Source organism: Gavialis gangeticus, unplaced genomic scaffold (assembly GCF_001723915.1).
Source record: "Gavialis gangeticus isolate Ggan-Ray unplaced genomic scaffold, GavGan_comp1, whole genome shotgun sequence".
NCBI classification, from domain to species: Eukaryota; Metazoa; Chordata; order Crocodylia; family Gavialidae; genus Gavialis; species Gavialis gangeticus.
The window spans coordinates 28,744,455-28,766,747 of NW_017728994.1; the positions used below are offsets into that span (position 1 = coordinate 28,744,455).

Consider the following 22,293-nt stretch of genomic DNA (forward strand, 5'->3'; position numbering starts at 1 on the left):
CGCGCCCGGCTCCTCGCGGCCCTAGGGCAGGCGCTCGGCCCGCCTGCGCCTCTGCGCCCGTGTCCCGCCGGCCGCAGGAGGACCACAGCCCTCGGCACGCGCCTGCCGGGGGCAGCTCCCTCCCCACCGTGGCCATGTCGGCTTCGACGTGCGGACACGGGTTTCACAGCAACAGCCCTTGTCACCCACCCACCGCCGCGCAGCGCGGGTCCGAAGCGGGCCACTTCCAACCCCCGCTCGCCCTCCCGCCCTCCTTCCTATCCTGCGCAGCCCAGCACCAGCTCTTCCTCAGGGACCGGCACTTCAGGGTCATGGGGGCCCCTTACTGATCTAAACGAAGCTGAAGGAAGCCCCTCAACCCGAACAGGAGTAGCCTGCAGGGACATGAGTTGGTTTAACTGAGCCAGTTTATAGCCCCTCTCTAGTTTAAGGGGTAAAACTTGTGCCATACAAAGTCTTAATCCCCCTTATCCTTTCCTGGTTTGCTTCCCCCACACTCCCCCTTTTTTTGTGTGTGCGCGTAGTGTCCTCCAGCTCTGTACAGGTCCAAGCTGTTTTGATTTTGATTTATTTAAAATGGAGGTGCTGATCACCTGTGGGGGCAGGTTTTCACAGCAAGGAGCCAGGAGGATTTCTTATTCCCCCACAGTCCCCTGGGGTGCTCACTAAATGGCCCACAGCTTCTCTCAAAGGGCTGGTTCTGGCCTAAACCAGATTCATGTCATCCCAAACGTGAGGAGAAGGGGGCTGGGGGGAGCGTGTGGGACAGAGAAAGAAGGGGAGAGGTCGGGCTTGGAGGAATGGGGATGGGGCCGTTGGTAGAACAACCAGAAATGTCAGCAGGTCTGAGTCTAACGAGGAACCAGACAGAGAAATCACAGGAAAGGACTGTATAGAGACCAGGTGCTCAGGAGACAGTGCTGTTTGGCATGGACCCACATGCCCTTTGCTTGATCCCATGGTACCATTGCCCACACTGCCACCCTGGGTCCAACACGCTGAGGCCTAGTTCAGGTCTGGGCAGGGTTAGTGTCATGGGGATGAAGAGGGTATACATCCCAGAACAGGGAGATTTGGGCTGCTGAAAGGACGGGAGGCTATAAATGCAGGGTGCATGCTTCTCTTCTAACATGGAAATCTTTCCCCTTCCCTACCCAGCTCTGGCAGTGGAAAGGGTGGGTAGCTTGAGAACCTAGGCAAAACGTGAGCTCACCAGGGTATAATAGGGAACATTACACAAGAAGTCAGCAGGGAACAGACCCACCCGAGGGGGTGGAGGGGAATTTGTTCTTCAGGCATCCCTATGTTTGGGCAACCTAACACTTTTCTACCTTGTTTTTCAGAGAGCTTTGTCACGGGTTTACAAAGAACTTGAACCACAAGACAAAACACTGAAAGAGCAGTCTGTTGCTGGGTTCCAGGGACAAATAGTTCCCTACCTTTGTGGATCATTAATTATCCCACGGTTTGTTTCAAGGAATGAATCACTATGTTAACTTTGCAATGCCTCGGCCAACCTCAAGTTCAGTTAATTCATTCAGGCAGACTAAACCCTGAGATTGAGTGTAAGCAAGCCAGTGGAGTTCACCTGTTCACACCAAGTCTGAATTTCAGGGAGTATCTACCTAAATGATCCCAGATCTTTTAAGTGGACAAAGATTGCCCTTCCCTTCCTAGCTCTGGTTCAGTATTGTAACAGCTCTTGCTTTCCACCTCAGTAGCAGCTGCAGTTCAGAAGCAAACACAAGTTACCTCAAATTCATGAAGTACCAAAGGACAAAGGAAGCAAAGTTCACCATGGTGGAACTTCAGTGGAGTGATATAATGCTGGCAGTTGGATCCAGTGTTAAACATTTTGGCACCAAATGAAATCTCATGCATAGAGCTCACTATTTCCTATTCCTTATGCCTTGAACACTAAATTAGATATCACTCTTTCACCCTCATACAGTTCACACCCAAAAGCTCAACCACATGTCTTCCTGCTCACTCCCACCCTTACTTCATATCCTGTACAGAAACCAGGGTCTCACTTATCTACTTGCTTCTCATTTCAGCGCACATACCACACATCCCTTCCTAGCAGTAACAGCTCCCTCACGTGTAGATAAACAATGTTGGTCATTTAAGATGACAAACAACACTTACTTCTTCTCCCTTTCCTGTCTGCTAACACTGTGGAGCAGTTAAGAGATTAGGATGGTACAAGGAATTAGCATTGCCTATATGCTTCTCCAAAAGAAGTTTGACTTTAGTTGGGGAAGTTTAGCACGCAGACCCAGGAAATTACAGACCATCTATCCCAGGAGCTTAATAACCTTTTGGCAGCATCCTTCCCAAATTATCTGTTGTATGAGGTATCTCTCCCTCAGCTCCACAGTTTTCTAATATATTAATAGCTGAACTAAACATGGAGCCTTACTCATGTTTTCAAAATTAGCCAGTCCTATATTAAAAGACACTGACTGGAAACATGCCTGCTTTAATATTGCTCCAACTTGACTAACTGTGGCTGCTCCAGCTCTTCCCCTTTTGACTTGAATTCATTGAAATTAAAAATAAATCAGAAAGGAAAGGAATGTGGACTGAAACATGGAATTCAAGGGAACTAGCTGATAGCCACATGAGGATTTAAAGATATAAGTCTGAAGGAGGAATTAAAGGGTAACTGGATGTCTTTGTTTTCTGATACAGTGTTTAGTAAGATGTTTTTCCCTTTCACGCTTTGTGGAACAGCACACCAGTCACTGTATCCAAATTTTCTGGATCTCTTCTTAACTTGCGTCCCCCATTTGCTGCTAGCCTTGATGTTGTATCCATCCTAGACTTTGTTGCCTCCCAGCTCTATCCCAGTTTTCAGAATGCTGCCAGCCACTTTCAGAATGTCTTCATATAGAGTACATGCAGGTGCTACCACAGCCCTCAGCTGCACAGAAAAACTTCTAACTAAACTCAAGCATGCTATAAATATGAGCAAGCAAGCACAGTTAAAGACATAGCCTTAAACCTGCATTTTGTTTCAGCCTGTGTTGCAGTGAGAGCCCAGAGTGATCAGGCCCAGCACAGTTTCACATCCCACAACTTCACCTCATCTATGCTTTGTCTGCTTCCTCCCTTCTTCTTCAGAAGCCCCTGCACTTAAGTATTTTAGCCCCACATTTACCTGCTTCTTTTCTGCTGCACCTGTATGGTGTTTGAACAGTCTACCTCCTATTCTGACCGTAGGATAGTAGCTGACACCCATAACCTCAGGAAAATGACCCCATGGTGACATTTTCACATTTGCTTATTAGAGTGACTGGTGCAGGCAGGTCTATGTCCACCTGAAACTAAAGACTCAGACAGGGTGATGGTTCAAATGAATATGGAGGATACTTCAGCTTGGAGATGGGAGTGAAGTCAAAGGGCTAAACAGAGGGCCTCCAACAACACCAATGCTTCATGAAGGTGTCTTTGAAGTTGGCAGACACCACCCAAAGAAACTCTGTACAGTGGCATGAAGAACAGAGGCTATGTTTAGTGGACAAGAAAGAACTGGACAGGTGGAAAAGTCAGACAAGTGTGCTACAAATCTCTTCGTGATTTGGAGACTGAATCTGATGACATTCATTAAACATCCATGCTGTGACATGCTGTCCGCTTTTCCCTTTGGAAGCGTGCTGGAAGAATGAATCCTGTTATTGGAACCTTGCATAAAGTGTTGTTCTCATGTCACTGTTCCAGGCTGCCGCTCTATGATAGGCAAGAGAGAGCCACCTGTTAATGAGGTCAGAGAGCAGAGGATTAAGGCATCAGTGTAGCACCAGAAATCTGTCCCAGCACCCAGATCAGTACAGCTTCTTTATGAATATAGGTCCATGGGGCTGAGAAGATTAGAGCTTTGCAGTGTTAAACTAGCCTACATTACTACATTGAAGGTGTACCCTTAAAGACATCTGACCATATCATGCCACACATACTCAAATGTGTACAAAGTTCTGTTTCTCCTTTTGTAGAAACCCTCAGATTTGTTCCCAATCAGCCTCAAAAGTCCTATTCTACCCATGCAGTACTGAGTTCTTCAAAGACTTACCACTGGCAAAAAATCCTTCTCCTTTGCAGTTTGTGTCATCTACATGTTTGTTCAATAGCTCTTTTCTAGTGTGCAATAGAAAGCATTGCTTCTCCTTCGACTGTGCCCCCAGTGATTCTGGTCCCTGCTGATCTGCATCAAGTGTGCCGAGAAATGGTTTCACAGGAGTTTCTAAAATAAAATAGCAAAGAAAGCAATGACCTCAGAGGGATCCTAAAGGTCAACCAAGTCTCTGCCTCCACAGGTGACAGGACAAGTAGTAATGGGCTAAAATTGAAATGGGAAATTTAGGTTGAATATTAGGAAGACCTTTCTAAATATGAGGATGGGTAAATACTAAAACAGATTATTCTGAATGCTTGTGGTATCTCCATCATTGTCAGTACTTAAGAACTTCCAAACACCTTGCTGAGATGGGATCATTCCTGTCTGAACTACTTTGAGCAATAGTTGGACTTGGTGACCACCTGAGGTCCCTTCTAACCCTATTTTTCTATGACTCTTAAGTCAAACTGTCATTTACTGTTACTGGTGAGTGGCATCATCTTTATGGGAAGATAGGTTTCAAGTGGAGCTGGTCAAAAAATTTCCAGCAGAACATTTTTTTTTTCAAAGTATAAGGTTTTGTCAAAAACTAAGACTTGTGTGGGGATGTATCACTTGATGACCTCTGATAGCAGAAGGGGAAAAGTATTTGGCTTTAGAATAAAATCTAACTATATATATTGATATTTTATTATGATGATTTAACCTCTCTAAAACAGATGACTCAGTACTGTCAAAATGAAGGAGTTTTGGAATATTTGTTCCATGGAAAATTTTAGCTTTGGGTCAATTCATACTGAAAAAATATAATCTAAAATTTGGAATTTCCCATGGAATGAAAATGACATTTTCCAGCCAGATCTGGTCATAAGTTCTCCCAAAAACCAAAAATGGATCTGAGAATAAGAAAAGCTCATATTCTATGCACTCTAGAGACAGCAATGATATTTAATCAGAGATAAATATGCAACAAGGGTTCTAGCATTGGGCAAATATAACATCCCTTTCCACAATTGTGCCTTTAATTTAAGCTTCCAGGCTTAACTTCTAGCAGCAAGGAGTTTTACTCCAGTTTAAAGAAACAGCAAATCATTAATGAAAAGACAGTTAAGTGACTTGCACTTTTTGAAGTGTGCCTTATAGGATTAAGCCTGTTGTTTTTAGCTTGAATTTGCTAGCTTCCACAGTGACCTTGTGCCCAGGATAGTTTAAGTTCAAGACAAATAAGCAGCAGTGTAATAGTGCTGGTACTTAGAACGAAGGATTCAGAGTTAACATACTGTTGGAGTTAGACTCATGGCTTTCATCTTGGTCATTATTTCAGCGTGTCCCCCTGCAGGCTTAGGAAGACATGAAGATCACCTTCAGAAATATTTCTTTACTGGCAACTAACCATTATTGCTGCCCCTCTGCAAAGCAGGAATAGACATGCAGGGTCTCATGGTTCTGATCTTTGTGGAGATGAGGTCACTGCTGTGGAGTCAGAGTACCTTCTTCATGCAACTTGGGTATTTTTCCATGTGCTGATCCCAGCCTATTTAAAAGAGCATCTGTTAAGTCAAATCTCTTTTAAATAAATACTAGACTGATGTCCCCCTGAATATAGGAAAGTCTTGGTTCTTCTCATTAAACAAACAACTACCCTTAGCTCCTCTTCCCAATCCAAATGCAAGATTGCTCCTTGGGAATCAGGCACTCATGCTGGGTTGGGGTTTACCTTTTTACATTTAGCTTAGAACATTTCCCAATCAATTTAAGAGAAACAAAAATATCCCTTCAGGGCTTAACTAAAATGATCCAACCTCAACTGTAAGCCTAAGGCCCTTTTTGATCCAGCCAGAAAATTTATAAGAACCTTCTCCATTTCCATTCCTACACTGGAAACTAGATTATGGTTTGACATGAGGCCCCTGGAAATGAAGTGTCATTTAAATCCAAGAGAAAAGAGGCTTTTCAAGTCATTTTAATTTGTTGTGTTTGCCAGGGTGGTTAAAGGGACATGCATTTACTGTTGAAGTGTCTAATAATGTCTAAAAAGCATCTTGGAGGTTTTCTGTATCACCAGTGTCAAGGACCACCCACATGCCAACTTCCTATTGGATTTGATGGGGCTTTTATAAGCCATGCTAACAATGTAGAGCAAAATCCTGCACTCTGTTACATCAGAGGATTATTGAAAATCTTTATGACCCTTCCCAAATCTCCTCTGGGGTAGAAGTCCTGGTTTCATTCTGAAGTGAACTGGCCTGGGAGTAGACAAACTGTCCTTACAGCTGAACCAGAAAGGCAGCTTGGAACCTGATATTCTGAGAACATCATCACCGTATTAGGTGGGAGCTCTTAAAGGAAATAATTGGATGCACCTTGCTATATGCTTCTACTCTTCCTTCATGTTTGGGCTTGTCTGATGCTAGAGTCATGGCTTCTCATCTTGCAGTGCAGCAGAAGAGCAGGGGGTTCTGCCCATTGAGTTAAAGAATAACAGTGGTGATACAATATACTGATTCAAGACTTCCATGCAAATCATTTTATGTCCTTCGAATTCCCTTTTCCTGCCCTTGTCTTGGCTTCTGTGTCACCGACAGTTTTTTTTTCCTATGGCAGTAGTGATTTAATCTGCATTTGACGGGAAGGCACACATATCAGGCCTGTCAAGTTCCTGTTTTAGTCGTAAGCAGACTAGTCAGGCTCCATATGAAGATTTATTAAGTGGGGATCAGTGAACTGGTTTAATTTTACTAAGTTTAAAAATCAGACCTCCAGCTCTATTACAAGTCTTTTTGCCAAGGGTTGGCACTGTCCAAGGTACTGAGTCAGGCAGTGACCAATACTTTTCATTTTCGTCCTTGTCAAGCCCAGTAGTTGTCCCAACATGCTCCCCCTAAGGCAGCTACCTTCTTTGTATGCCATCAGGTAACCCTATAATGCTACCAGCTATCCAGCCCTTCAATACATATTCCCAGCCCTTTGGAGCCGAATTAAAAGAAGCATTATATTCATAACAGGAAACAATGAAGCACAGATGTCAAGTTGCAATGAATAAATATTTGATTTATCAGAGCATGAACAATTGGTATTAGTCTTGGATCAGAGCACTGGCTTTTTACCAGTTAATACAGTTCCTCCTGGCAGCACATCTATTTCAATTTCCAGTCAGCCTTAGCCTGTTACTGTAAGTATGATCTAACACACTGATTTTGAGTCTTAACCAAAACCATATATCTTGGGCAAGATTTGGTTCACAACTCAGGTCTAATGATCTGATTCCAAAATAGGGAAAGTTGAGAGCCAGATCTTGATGTCAGCCCTTCCCACATCTGTGACAGTCTCAGTTGGAGCAGAATACAGGTAAGTTCATGTCCAGGGTCTCCTTCCAAGCTTCTTTATTCATTCTTGACTTACATTGTACTCAGAACAATTTGTGGTAGGACAGACTCCCTGCATCCCCATTTGACTTTCAATCCACATGCTGGAATTTACACTCTGGAAAACTGCACAATTAAAACCAAGCTTTATGAAACTGGTTACTGCTTGAACTGTTTGGTTGCAATGATCTCTGTTAATAATGAAAACTTACTGATGTTTGGAGGAAGGAGAAGAAGTAGGGATGGTGAAAAGATTTGCCTGCTGGCTAGAGCACCTCAGGACTCAGTACTACCATGAAACTTGCTAGTGCCAAATTAGTGCATCGCTGTCTCTATTTTGCATAAGAAAATTGTTTCCTTCCATTACAAAGGTGTTGTGAAATTGGATCACCGTTTGCCAAGTATTTTGCCACTCTTAATGTTAGTAAACAAACACTAAAACAATATATTAGATTTTAACACACTGGGAATTAGGACAAAATGCTGAAGTGTTGGAAGAAATAGGATTGGCAAAGACCTTCCCCTTTCTCCCAGAGGAGCAGCCAAATCCCATTATTCATCCCCAAGAGAATCATCTGTATTTCTGTAGTACTTAGTCAACACTACAGGGCTGCTAACCTGGGTTTGTGAAGCCTCCTGGTCTAAACACATTTTTGCCAGAAGGAGTTCTGCCACCAGCATTATACCAGGTCCCCTGAACAGAACTACATCTGCATCAGGAGGTGTTACTGGCCAAGTTATGCCACCACCGGGGGGTGATCTTTTCACATCTCTACCCAAGAGGTCACTGTCAGAGGAACTTTGTAATGAAGACAAGGCCTTAAATTCTTGTTACATCCTGTTCTCTGGGGTGCCCTGGGTGGGAGGCTGTTCAGACTCTAACCAGGAAACTAGGAAGACAGAGAGACACTTTTAAGTGTGGCATTAATGTGCCAGTGCCTCCATGTGCCACTGCTCACAGTTGACTGTATGTCTTAATGTTTCTCCCTCTCCTTTCCTCCATTCATTGGTGTGCAGTGACATTGAACAGTGTTAACATTTAAAGCACTGGGCATCTGAGGCACCCCCACTAAAATAAATGGAGTAACTTGCTCCTTTCAGAACCATAATTTCATACAAACTGGCATGGTTGCTGACACCTCAACCAGTGACTTTAAATGAAGGCTTAGAGCAGTGTTTCCCAAACCTTTTGATATCTGGGGCACACTTTTTCTGAATTAAAATTGGCAGCACACTTCACTCATACACCTGCAAAGGGGAATGGCCAAAAGTGGCAGCAGTGGTGCAAATGCAGTTTGCAGATATCTGATCCCAGAACAGCTCCCCAGTGGCTGGAAGCTGCACACAGACCTCACTTCTGGGAGCAGCAGCAGTGGCAGGGGAATGGGGAAAGCCCTCCCCGGGGAGGGGTGGCATCATTAGGTTGAACTGGAGCAACAGTCTCTGCAACAGGGTGCATAGAGCCACTTCACTGTGCACCCCAGGACCAAGAAAGAAGTGGCAAGCAAACTCCATGCTGCCCTGGGAAGCCACAGGGTACAGACATGGCTGGAGTCAGGAGTGGGGCACAGGGATACTTGGTTGCAAGGTCTCCATAGAACTCAGAGGGACAGGGGCGGGGACTGAGCAAGAGGGTTTCCAGTTGCCTGCAGTCAGATGAAAAGGAGTGGGGGAGCTGCGCAGGTGCACTCTGCCATGTACCTGGGCACAGCAAAGTGTAGCATTAATGACCCTGGGCACAGCAAAGTGTGGCATTAATGTGCCGGTGCACAGTATGTCCTCAGGGTGCAGGCAGGGTGTGGCAGCAGCAGTTGGCACATGTCTGGTCCCAGTGCCACTGCCATTGCCCCCAACCCCTGGCTCCCTGGATGCAGTGCATGTGCAACTTCCAGCCACTGGGGAGCTGTACTGGGACTGGACATCTGCAAATTGCTGCCGCTGTACAGCCGCGCTGCATTCTACTGCACCCTGCACTGTGCCTTGCTCTGCATGGACTCTGTGCCTCTGGATTAAAACACAAAGGAGAAAAAAAAGAAAGAAAAGTATCATTTTTCACAGCACCCTTCCACCGCTCTCACGGCGCATTAGTGTGCTGCAGCACACCCTTTGGGAATCACTGCCTAAGAGTTTGCATACCAGAACAGCCACATGAAGGAAGTGGCAAGATGCCAGACTGTCACCACCTCAGTCCTGATTTTAATAAATGCTTTGATTAGACAGCATGACCAGCTCCACCTCAGCAGACTAACTAAGGGGATTCCAAGAGGTCATCTAACCCAACCCCCTGCTCTGAGGCAGGATCCACTGTACCTAGACCATTCCTGATATGGTTACCCATCCTGTTCTCATCTTTCAGTGGCAGGGATTACTTGTTTCCATCCCTAAATATCCTTATAGGAGACAGAAGGTTCTTTTCTACTCTCCAACATAGATCTCCTCTGCAAAAAGTTAAGCCATTACTCAACATCCTACCCCAGTGGCCATGGACAACAGATGATCACCATCCTCTTTATAACAACTTTTTTCCCTATGTATGAAGAGTGCTATATTACCATTTTCCCTTCTTTATTACCAGAGGTGACATGGTGCCAGGACCATGTCACCTCTGGTAATAAAGAAGGGAAAATGAACTCAACTGAAGGGAAAATGAACTCAACTGAAGCCTGGAGGCTCCGATCCAACTACTTAGATAAGCAAGGGACACATCTATTATGAGAATCCTGCTGGACGGTCTCTGAGCTTCCATTTCAGTGAGGCCTCCATGCAGCATCAGTTCTCGGGTAGTTTTCTGCATGGCAGGAACTAAGGCACATGGCCACATGGACAACTAGGTAACAATTTTGAAGATATCAGTGGTGCCTAGACATTGGCTTTAGGAGTCTACTGAGACAGGCAGGTGATCAAGTACTTTTTAGAATCTGGGCCTTAGTCTAGTGGCTTCAACTTAATTCCATGGCTGAAAAACTGCAAGCAAAGAGAATGCAATTTTAACCCCCATCCCCAGCTTTAACCTATAACTGCCCTACACTGCAGTCTGCCTACAGAGGCACAAGTGGCCAGCCTCAAGGCACTGCTACATTTTGCCAGAGCAGACACTACAGCAGCCATGTCCCAACAAGAAAGGTGAGTGAGGGTTAAATGTCCCATATTTTGTCTTTTCTTAACCAGGAATCCATGTCTCATGTCGCCGTGTTGGAACACTGGCATAGTAGAGAAAGGTAGCACTGGGGCAATCTTGTGGCTATGACTGTCCAGGAGATATGGGAGAGGCAACGATTTCTGTGGATGATATCTTTTATTGGGTCAGCACCTCAGTGGGGACAGACTTAGGCAAGCTTTTGAATGCGAGTCACCTGAAGAAGGCAGCCCTGCATTTGAAAGCTTGCCTAAGTCTATCCCAACCGTGCAGATGGCCCAATAAAAGGTATCACCCACACAAATCCTTGCTTCTGGTAACAGAGAAAGGAAAGGTGCTTTGGTGACCTGGCACTCCCTCTGCTAGCTGAGCTGGGCAGTTGCAATGATATTCTCATGGGTTGTTATAGGTGGGATCATACGGTAGAAACCTACATTGCCAAACTGAAGTGGCTCAGCTGTAGCCAGACATGTTTTTCCAGCTGATCTACTTTATTGGGCAACACACACATCAACGCTTGCCCCACATGAGGTCCCCTGCCTGATACAGAACAAGGGGTGATATGTTCCCCTTGCCTGGGGATTCCTTGGGTCCCTTGCTGCCCCATGTCAGGTCCTGCACTGACCTGTGCCTCAGTTGGTGGTACGGGTCAGTGAGGATCCTAGCATGGAGGTTTGGGGTCATGTGGGCCCCAGGATGGACATGTGGGGTGCCTGGCATTCCCCAGGTCCCATGCCTCCATGCCAGGACCCATGCAGGTTTTCTCTGCTTCTGGAGATGTACCCGTGGGACACATCTCTGTATGTGGGGAAAAATAGGCAGGTGCTCTGGGGGCCCTATCCTACCTGGGATGTGCAAGATCAGGCTCAAAAGCCAGCAGAGCACATGCCAAGGGTAAGAGGAGCATGCAGGCAGCTCTAAGCTGCCTACAGTCTCCTGCCACAGAACAAACAGACACCTGCCACAATAAAGCAGCACCATCTATTAGTACCTTGTGTCACATTACTGATGTGGTGCAACAAAGGGTAGTGATGTATTTTCTCAGTATTTGTGCCCTGGTTAAAACTGTCACGGCACCACAAAAGTGATGCCCCCTAGGGACTCTTTCTACCCCTAGGATCATAGGAAAGTAGGGTTGAAAGGGACATCATGAGGTCATCTAGTCCAGTCCCCTGCTCAAGGTAGGACCGTCCCTGACTAAACCAATCCAGGCAAGTGTTTGTCAAATCTGCTCTTGAAAATTTCCAAGGATGGAGATTCCACAACTTCTCTAGGTAGCCTGATCCAATGCTTGGCCACCTTCATAGTCAGAAAGTTCCTCTTAATCTTCAACCTAAGCTTCCTCTGCTGCATCTTGATCATTGTCCCTTGACAATCTCCACGGAGCTTCTCAACTACATCAGGACTCCTCCAGGCCTTGTCTGAACATAGGCACCAGGCTGAGGGTGACTCTCACTGCTTCCTTGTCTGAGGGCCTAGGTCCTAAGAGGAACAACAGGTATCCTGTCATGTCCACTCCTGATTAATTCTTCTGCAAGCTTTCAGACCACTGCTGGAGGTGATGTTTTTAGCAGGGTTTTTGAAGCACTTGACATTGAACTTCTTCTTTGGTTGTGTCTTTGGGTTACATCATTTTGTGGCCATAAGGATGGGCATGATGGAAGATATCAAACAAGGATCTATCCAGCAGCCTTTGGGGCTGGTCTTCTCCTCGTCTTCTTCTCATGTCCTGTCTGAGATAGTTGATGACAGGGATTCAGCAGAACCTGCAGACTGTCAGGATCTGACCGGGCCGCGACATGAGCGCCTCTGTTATGACCGTTATGGCAGTTGGAGTCCTGCACTGCTCTGGTCGTAGCTGTGCTGAGGTGGATGTCACACTATGATATTGTCAATTAGAAGCCAGGGTGTTGAGCAGGGGTGCTTGGCTTCCAGTTGTTGCTTTGTGATTTATTCATATGCAATACAGCAACCGAATAATAGAACAAGCTACAAGCAACCTATAAACAATCGCACTAAGGGACAAGACTAGAGTGACAGTTTTAGGTTTGATATCCATGGCAAGGCATCATCAGTAGCCTGGTGTAGGTCTTCAATGCAATCATTACAAAGATAAACAGGACATTCCTCTATGATATGTGCTACAGTTTGGATTTCACCACACTCACACTTGGGGTCTTTAATGCAATTCCGTTTACAAAGTAGGTCATTGTCCAGGATGAACCTTGTTCAGTGTAGTCCAGCTCTACCTTAGTAAAGCAAAACCAGGAGGTTTAGTTGTGGGGTCTGTGATTAGAAAATTATTAAGGGTGTCAATTGTCTTCCATTGCTGGATCCATTTTTCTTGATATCAGAGCTTTGCATCATTCAGCTCTTTTCCCATGCTCCAAAATGGTCTTCTTGACATAAACCTTGGCCTGTGGGGTTCATTCATTTCCTCAGAAATTGGTAGTGACTTGAAGCAGTTTTTTGTAGACTCTTCATCTAGACTCTTTATGTGGAAGATGAGAAGGAGGGATATGAGCTAGAAGAGACAGCCAAGGAACATGAGTGTACTTGCAAGTATCTGTCATAAGTTTCACTGTTTCATTCAGTTGCTTTGTGATGATTAGATCATATTGTGAACACTTGTTCAGGAACAGAAATCCATCCAGTTCTCTGGGCACAAGTGCTGTCCTTCGGTCCAGTTGGTCGCTGTTAGTGCCTTGATCGCAGCCAGGCCACCTGAGCCACAGTGCCAAGGTGCAGCAGGCAGGGGCCTGTTACAAGGTGTGACAGGAGTGCCACTATTGGAGCCTCTCTGGGTAAGGCTCCGCCCTCCTGTAATGGGCCAACCGCCTGCTTACTCGCCTGCCATGCCTTGATCTTATTTAATTAATAGATTGCTGTAATTAGCGGGAGGCTGCCCATTTATACGCGCCCCGATGACAGGGGGTGCTATCTGCGGCTCCTTTTCCTCCCCTACACCGCAGCCCAAGCCTCGCAGATGGTGCTGGTGTAATCTGACTCTGTCCCTGTTATGTCTCGGCCCTCCTTTTGCCCTCAGGGCTCCTCACCACCCCTCTGCACTCTTGGGGCTCCTCACCGGTCCTCTGCCCCCTCGGGGCTCCTCTGCCCCCTCTCTCTCGCTCTCTCGGGGCTAGGCCAATGTACCCTGCAAAACACTGTGCCTTCTCCGGCACCAGGAACCCCCACGCTACTGGGGAGTCCCTATGAGGCCTCCTCCAACCCCCAACAGCCTCACCCGGTCCTCTGGTTAAACAGTAAACACAAAACCCAAAGCCCCCGGGCTATAACATAAAGCTAATACCGTCCGGTCAGAATCCATAACAGGCAAAATACTCCAGCTCATGGCAGCAACCCGCGGATACTCATGCAGCCAAACCTTGGCCTTCTCTCCACACTGGCTGAGCTCCTCACTCCTTGGCTGCCTGAGGAGGAACTGCCACCCTAGCCTCCTGCCTGGGTTTAAGAAGGGCTAAGCCCTGCCCCTTCCTGTCAGGGGGTTTCGCCGGTTGCCCGAACAACCAGCACCTGTGCTGCCCTGGTGACTGGCAGCTGCACCTCCCCCTTCTCACCGCTAGGGGCCTCTCTTGAGCCGTCCCTGTTCTCAGGTACAGGGCACCTAAGTGCTCTGCAACACAAGGTTACACAAGAGGCGGGGGGGCAATCTCAACATTAAGATTTCCTAGGGCTTTGAATGCTACAAGCAAATGGGGATGCGATGGGCTGAGGGTCAGAGGAGTGGTAAGGGATGGATCAGCCTGCATATAGCCTGGTTAATTCATCTTGCCCAGGGCTGTCTGACTGATGCCCTGTGGACATGAGCATTTTCCTTCCTCATAAAAGCTGGAGCCATCCACAAAAATGTCTAAGCCCCTATTCACATTTGTGCTCTGAGGACAAGGCAGAGAGAGAGTATTTCCAGGGAATGTGGAGTTTCCACCAGGACACTTTGGGGGATGTTCACCATACAACAAGGCCATAAGTAACACTGGTACACTGTGAACCAGTTCCAAAGAGTTCCTGCTTTTCCAGAGACACTCATGACCCTTTCCAAATGGTTTTAAACAGCCTCAAGAGGAATTTGTAGGAAAAAACCCCAAGTTTAAAATGAAAACAAAAATTAAAATTCAAATTACAAATCCTGAATGAAGTCATTCCAACAAGAGCATTGAAATGCTTCACTCAGAAGGATCAAAGCAGGACATGTCAAGCTCATAGTTGCTTAAGTCCTTTTGAAAATCTTGCCACCAGTCTGATGGCAGTGTGCTGGGCTGGACTGTCCAGTCCAGACCTGATTGTCCAGATCTAGGCCAAGGACACTCCTTTTAAAGCCAGAAAGCTGAACAGGTATAAAACGAGCAATGCAGCAGTGGCTCATACCATGCCCCTTTCTTTGTTGTTTCACACTTTTGCATCCTGCCTCACCTTATAGCTCAGGTGTGTTTGTAGCCTGCCTGGCTTATGGGCGCATTCATAGGACATGGCTCCTTGTAGCCCTAAGACGCCCTAAGGTCATGACGGCCCCTCAGTTGGAGTGTGCAGGCCCAAGACAAGGAGACAAAAAAAGAGGCTGCAGAAACCTACAAGGAATCAGAAACTACTTACATGCTCAGAGAGGCAGAAGCACCAATGCTGGCATCATGTGGGCCCATCCTGGATCAGGCCTAGGAGGATGAAGCGAGGGGATGACACAGGTGGAAGGGGAGGGGAATACAACTGTTCACCACTTGAGGGCAAAACAGCAGGGGAAGATCCAGGCCAGCTGGAACCTGTGGGAGAAGGGGCAGAGCCAGGGCATGCTCAGTGTGGGGTGCAGACCAGACCAGGCAAGGAGAAACTAGTGTGAGTGGGACAGGGGTGGATCTCGGCCCCTCCACTCACCCTCAGGGAACAGCCACAGGGCAAAGGACAGTCTCCCCGGCAGGGAGCAGTACATGGTTCTCACACATGGCTCAGTGGGGCTTTCTGTCCCCAGCAAGCCTGGCCTGGGTCAGAAGCTCTGACCTCCAAACCCTGGGGTGAACCCCTGGCAGCAGGGTCCTCGGGCCCAGAGGTGGGCAATGAGGTGCCAACCCAGGAGATAGCCAGTCCATATGGGGCGCTAGGGCCTTGGCAGAGTGGTAGGATGTATCATCCTGAGCGGCCTGAAGACAGGAGGCACCAGATCATCATCTGGGCTGAGAGAGGGGCAGCCCCTCAGGCCTGGGGGATACTCACCTCGCTGCTCCCCACCTTCTCCTCCTCCCTCTGCTGCAGTGTCAGCACTGGAGGCGGGAGGCAGAGACACTGGTCACATCACAGACACCTCAAACCCCAAGGACCCTGCTACTTCCACCACCCTCCACTGGGTGCAAGTGTCTTCATGCCAGGGGACCAGCCCTGAGCACCCTACCAGACACATCTCCCTTCCTCCCTCTGTGCTGCCTGGGCCTAGGTCTGGCTCCTGGGTGCAGTCTGGATATACACAACAGGAGCCAGACCTAGCACAGAAAGCCCAGGCCTGCGGAGCTCCTGCCCCAGCCCTGCCCCACCTAGACACACAGGGTGCTGGAGGGAGTTGTGGGCAAGGCACTTACTGAAGACACACTAGTCATTTCCCCTTCACTCACCTTTTCCCTCCCAAGGCTTCCAGAGCTGGAAAGGAACCCAAGGGTCCTGACCTTCAGCCCGTCCTTTCCCCAACCTGCTAGACCCTTCCCAGGACCAGGAATGGAGTCCAGGCTCCAGCCCTCCCTCAGCTCCCCTCACAGATCCCACACTCACAAGCTAACACTGGGAAAGGCATCATACCTTTCCTCCTGTCCTTTCCATTTTAGCCCGTGATGACCCTTGGTCTGGGTGCTCACCTCCAACTTCAGCAGGGGGTCAGCCTGGCACCCCACCTCAGCCAGGCAGAGGGCCCTGGTCTGGGTGCAGGTGTCTTCATGCCAGGGTCCCTCTGCCTGGGTGCTGGCCTTGATGGTAAGGGGCAAACTGGCCTGGGCACCTGCCTCCATCTCCTGGGAGCAGCATCTGCTCCTGACTGCACAAGAAGCAACTGGTCAGAGATGGATCATGGACTGAATTCAACCCCAACAGCCCCTTTGAAGGAAGAACTCCCCTACCTATGAACACCACTGCTCCCAGCACCTCCAGCCTGCCCTGCAGCTGGAATGCTGCGCATGACACCCCCAATGCCCCCACCACCTGTCCGGTCCTCCACATACCCCTGTGGGACCACCTCCTCCTCCCCACCATCCCCCACTTACTCCCACAGGGCTGGCAAGACCTCCAGGGCCATCCCATCCTGATGCATGGGCTACGCTTGCAACTAAAAATATTGAATGCCATTGAGGATGAAATCCACCCTCCAGCTCCTCTATCCCAGAGCTGGCCCTGGTGGCAGCCTGAGGGGGACACCAACCCAAAAATGAGGTCAGGTCAGTGCAGCACCGGCCCCTGACTCAAGCACCACACAACACACCCCATGGGTAACACAGTGGGACACCCCAACATCACAACACGCAGCAATGCACACATACCCTCCCACAAAACACTGGGAAGGTGCCACCTTCCCCAAGCCCCCTTCAGGGGCTATCCAGAGTGGGGGGCACAGCCTTGCCTTTTCCACACACACCCGGCCCCACCCCCCACACACACAATACCCTTTCCTCTCCAGCACCAGGGGACAGGAACATAGAGGGGCTCATCTCTGCATTGACGTTCTCCCTAGCATGGGTTTCTAGGAGCAATGGCTCCCCCTCGTCCTGCTCGTCCTCAGCTTCCACCCAAACAGCTCTCCCAACATGGTCTGCATGAGATGGTGCATAGCCTGTCCGTGCCTGCCCAGGCCTCCACCAAGTGTGTCAGGACCCTGTTGGGTTCCCCTCTGGAACTGCTCCCTTCCTGGCTCCCTTACCCATCCCTGGCCTTCTCCTGAGGGTCCCAGAGCCCTGCTGCCCCTGCCCCACACACACTCACCAACAGCTTCCCCTGTCTGTGTTGGGGACTGCAGAGACAAAAAAGAAATGGAGCTGTCTCAGAAATCAGCCCTCTTCCCCAGTAGACCTGAACAGCCTGCTCTCCACTCAGCCCCAGATGGATGGAGGCAGAAGGGACCAGGATACCATCACTTGGTGTGCGCAACATCCCCACCGACCCCTCCCACCAGCCTCTTGGGGTTTCATAGAGCCTGGGGGCAATCCCCTTCCAAAATGTGGCCCACACGCTACCTGAGCACAGGATCTGGAGGCCCAGAGATGATGAGAGACTGACACAGGAGACAACTCCTTGGTACAGGGCACTGACCCCCTGTGGGATGGCCATCATGGGTCATCCTGGCCTGCCTGGAGGCAAAAGGGGCCCTGATCATCACCCAGCTCCCATCCAGCTCTGATCCCAGGCTCACAAACTAACAGTATGAAAAGCATCATACCTATCCCCATGTCCTACTTCTTTTTGATGACAGTGAGCCTTGGTTTGGGTGCTTGCCTCTATCTTTGGCAGGGGGTTCACTCTGCCACCCCACCTCAGTCAGCCAAAGGGCCCTGGTTTGGGTGCTGGCGCGTTTATGCCAGGGGCTCTCTGCCTGGGTGCTAGCCTCTGCATTAAGGGGCACGTTGGTCTGGGTCCCTGTGCTGTGCAAGGACATTGCCTCCTTTTCCTGAAGGGAGCTAATACTCCCGATTGCACAAAAAGGAACAGGTCAGGAATGGGTCCTGGGCTGAATTCATCCCCACCAGCACCAGAAAAGGAAGAACTCCCCTACCTGCAAACAGCACCACTTGCAACACCCCATAGCCTGCGCCAGAGCCCACAAGCTACCCAGGAGAGCCCCACACCTCACCCTTTCCTCCCAGTCCCCCACTTATCCCCTTCAAGGTGGCCAGTACTCCTCAGCTATCCCCTCCATGTCCATAGGAGGCTGTTGCAAATGAAAAAGGAAAATGGCAGTGAAGAGAAAATCCAGCCCCCTGGCCACAAGCTGGCACCTGGCAGAGTATGGGGGAGCCTGGAGGAGAGCAACCTGGGAAGCAGGGGATGTCAGTGCAGCACAGACATGTCACCCCACCCGTCCCACAGTGTGACATCCACAAAGCTCACATGGTACCCAGCACTGCACACACAAACCCTGCCACAGAGCCAGGGCAACCCCTGTCCCTTCTCCTGTTGGGCCTGGCACAGCAGGGTACAGGCTTTCCCTGTGCACACACAGGCACACACACACTCACCTGCCCCCCTGGGGCAGGGGCATGCAGAGCAGCTCACCTCTGTCGGGCTGTTGTCCAGAGCCTGGCCCTGCTTCAAGGGCCAGGATCAGGAAGAGATTCTGGCATCTCAGGTCCTCCACTTTGGCCTACACAAGAATCACCCTAGCCCGTCAGAGCCTGCCCATGCCTGCACCCAGCATATTGGGCCTCTGCACCAGCAGGGTTACTTCCCTGTCACCCATCAGGGACTACCTCTCCCCACACGCAATGTCAGGACTCTGTTCACAGCTTCAGCATCCTCTGGGATTTCACCCTGCCTGGTCAAGCTTGGCCTCAGCCTCTTCCCTCCCCTGCCACATGACCCTGACAGCCTCTGCCATGTGCAAACTCACCAGGAGCTGCTCCTCCCTTTGCCATGGACTGTGGAGACAAAAAACATTTGTGGGCTCAGAGAGACTGACAGCACCATCCCAGAAAACACCCCTTCCCGAAGGAGAGACTTGCACAGAAGCTGGGATGGGTACTGGGCTTATGCCCCAACCCCTGTGCCACACAACGGGAATGGCCAGCTCCCTCCCCAGCCCCATACCTACCGGGACAGGAGGACTTCCATGTCCTGCTCCTGCTGTGCCAGTTGGGCTCAAAGCACCTTCAGCTCAAGCTGCCAGAAAATGACACAGTCTGGGTTAGAGAGGCCTCATGCCACTGCCTGCTTGCACATGAAGCCACCTCTTGCCCACATCTGTCCCTCTAGCCCTGTGTTCACCCTCCATCCCCCAGCCCAGCCCTATGCTTGTCCCTCTGGTCCACCCCTCCAGGCAGCCATCACCCAGCCTATTTGGTCTCCCTCACAGCCCCTGACCCCCGCTGGGTTCCTTGCACCTACTTCCAGTGGTGCCCACCATGGGGTTTCTCCTCCTGGGGAAGGAAAGAACTGCTGGAGTAATGGACTTCCTCGGGCAGTGAATTCCCCTTCTCCCCATGATGCAGGGTTGGCAACCCCCATAGCCCTGGGGCCAGGTAGGGCTCACAGGCCTGGGTCTTGGGGATCCCAGGTGTTGGCTGTTACCACCTGTCTCAAATGAGCCCCTACCTCCCAACTCAAGGTGCCAGGTCCCCTCAGACACTCCAATTTGGGAAAGACTGTCCCTATGATCAGTGGATGCACCCATGACCCCTCCCTTATTCTTGGAGGGCCCATGGAGTCGGCAGAGAGCAAGACTCTCCCTGGAGGTCTCATGCACTGCATGGGGGTAGGAGAGGCACGGGGTGCCTGGTGAGAGACCCCTGAACCCCAGGTCAGCCCCTCCAACTCCCTGGGCAGGGGAAAGATTCACTGCAGTGGAAGGGTGCAGCTACATCTGGCCCCTTGCAGCACTGCCTGGCACAGCTGGCAGGGTCTCCCCCCCCCTCGACTTGCCCCCAGCACTGCTCCAGGTTCTGAGGGGAGACAAGGAGCCATGCATCAGCTGGGCCCACTCTGCTGCCAAGGCGCAGGGCGACCAGCCGCTCTGGGACACAAAGCGTGGGGGCACCTGCCAGGAGTCCTGCGTGCTGCAAGGGCAGGACCTTCCTCCATGGGGGTTGGGGTGAGAGTCCCTTCAGGGGGCAGGTCTGGGAGAGACCCCAGGGACATGGCTGGTTGCATGAGATGCAAATGCCCCTGGCAGGGCATAGGTCCCAGGGGCAAAGGGATAAGGGGTGGTAAGGATGGGGAGTGGTCTCCTGGCCCAAACAGGCTTCTGGAGGGTGGTCCCAAACAGGCTGGGAGGGGCTAGATCAGCTTGGCCCCTGGGAATGGAGGCCGAGGAGGGAGAGGGGGGTGCCCTCAGGTAGAGACCTTGCCCCCTCCCCATGCCACCGCACAAGCTCCCCGCCCCACCACCCAGCTCGGGCTGGACTCAAACTCACCAGGTGCAGAGTCCCTCCTCTCCTGGCCTTCACCCAGGGAGGGTAAACATGGAGAGCCCTTAATGGGGGGAGTCTTTCTCCTGCCCACCTGCCTGCACCTAGGGTGGCATCTGGTGCTGAGGGGAGATGAGGGCTGCGCATCAGGCTGGGTAGGCCTGAGCACCACTGTGAGGATGGGGATCCCAGAGCCCATGTGGGCCCCACCCTGCAAGGGAGCAGAGGGGAGCAGGGCCATTGCCAGGGGAAAGACTCCCAGGGCAGGTGCATGGGCAGGGCCTGGAGCTGGAGCAGAGTAAGGAGCCTGTGGGGGCCAGTCCTGCTCGCCCTCCCCAGGGAACTTGCTGGTGAGGAGCAGGGGGTGATTCCTGGAGGCGGCAGGGGGCACGGAGTTCAGTCTGTCCACGTTGGACCTGGGACAGCAGTGGTTGGCCTGTCCAGGCAAACCCTGCTGGGAGAGGAGGCCACACAGGCCTGAAGCCTCCTGTACTGCCCACCCCTCATTGATCCCATGGAGGGCACATGCCCACGCCGCACTTGGGTTGCTGTAGCGCAGGCGCACTGGTGGCAGCTTGTCCTGCTGGAGCATCTGAAAGCAAACACAGCTCCCGAGCTGAAGGAGGGAAAAAGGAGACTGACTGCCAAGAGCAGGGATGAGGCATGGGGCTGTGTCCTGGGCCCTGGCACAACCTGAGCCCCTAGCAGCAACTTGCCCCAAAGTCCCCGTGACAGGTCCGCGGGGTGTCCCCAGTGCTGCCCCCACAGCTGAATGAGAAAGGGGAATCATGTCTCCAAAGGTGTATGCTTTGGACACTGTTTAAAAACTGTGGATAACTAGCTAACTAGCGATTGAACAAAGCAACTAACTCTAGGGAACCGAAATGACTGACAGCATTGGGGGCTGCAGGGGGCAACTGGTAGACCTGAATGAAGCGGCTAGTATTTGCTTCGAATTCGGATTTGGCTGATTCGGGGAACAGTGATTCGATTCGGTGATTTGAATCACTGTCCTGATTTGATTTAGCCGAATCTCTGAATCAGCCAGGACAGGCCCATCCTCTGCCTGCTCTCCCAGCCCAGCAATGGCCACCCCGCCTGCCCCAGCTCTAGGCATCTGGGGGAAAAAAAGCCCTGGCTCACCAGGTGCTACCAGGTGGGGGGCAATCCCCACTGACCCACACTGCATGGGGGGCTCTGCATGAGCCCCCCCCAATGCCTCCCTCACTCTCCCAGCCCCCTCACGGGTGTCCTGCATGAGCCAGCTCCAGCACTTTAAGAAAAAAAAAACCCAAAGAAACCCTGGGACTTGCTGCTGCTGTGGACAGGGGTCAATCCCTGCTGCCCCGCACCATGTGGGGGCTCTGCAGGAGCCCCCAAAGTCCCAAGGCTGCCCCAGGAGCATGAGCCCAGGGGCTTTTCTCCACTTTTTTTTTTCTTAAAGGGCCAGAGCCCTGGCAGGTGGGGCAGCCATGCGGGGGCTGGTGGAGCAGGGGAGGGTGAAGGTGGCTCGTGCAGAGCCCCCTATGCAGTGTGAGGCAGTGGGGGGCAGAGGGGATTGCCCCCCACCTAGCA

The 22,293-nt window shown here is 50.5% G+C and overlaps 3 long non-coding RNA genes across 3 annotated transcripts in view; 2 read left to right on the top strand and 1 right to left on the bottom strand.

Annotated features, from left to right (window-relative positions):
- LOC109287410 overlaps positions 1–13,313 on the top strand; it is an 18,892-nt gene extending 5,579 nt beyond the window's left edge. The window contains exons 2-3 of the long non-coding RNA XR_002094852.1: positions 7,471–7,482; positions 13,123–13,313. This is a non-coding gene — a long non-coding RNA (uncharacterized LOC109287410). The remainder of the gene's footprint in view (positions 1–7,470; positions 7,483–13,122) is intronic.
- On the bottom strand, positions 8,460–12,533 carry LOC109287409. The gene is made up of 3 exons (XR_002094851.1): positions 12,166–12,533; positions 12,054–12,057; positions 8,460–8,471 (listed from the first exon to the last, which is right to left on the bottom strand). It is a non-coding gene; the product is annotated as an uncharacterized LOC109287409 (long non-coding RNA).
- A 37-nt stretch (positions 13,314–13,350) lies between the features above and the next one.
- LOC109287411 lies at positions 13,351–15,121 on the top strand. The gene is made up of 2 exons (XR_002094853.1): positions 13,351–13,387; positions 14,265–15,121. It is a non-coding gene; the product is annotated as an uncharacterized LOC109287411 (long non-coding RNA).
- Positions 15,122–22,293: the final 7,172 nt, after the last annotated feature.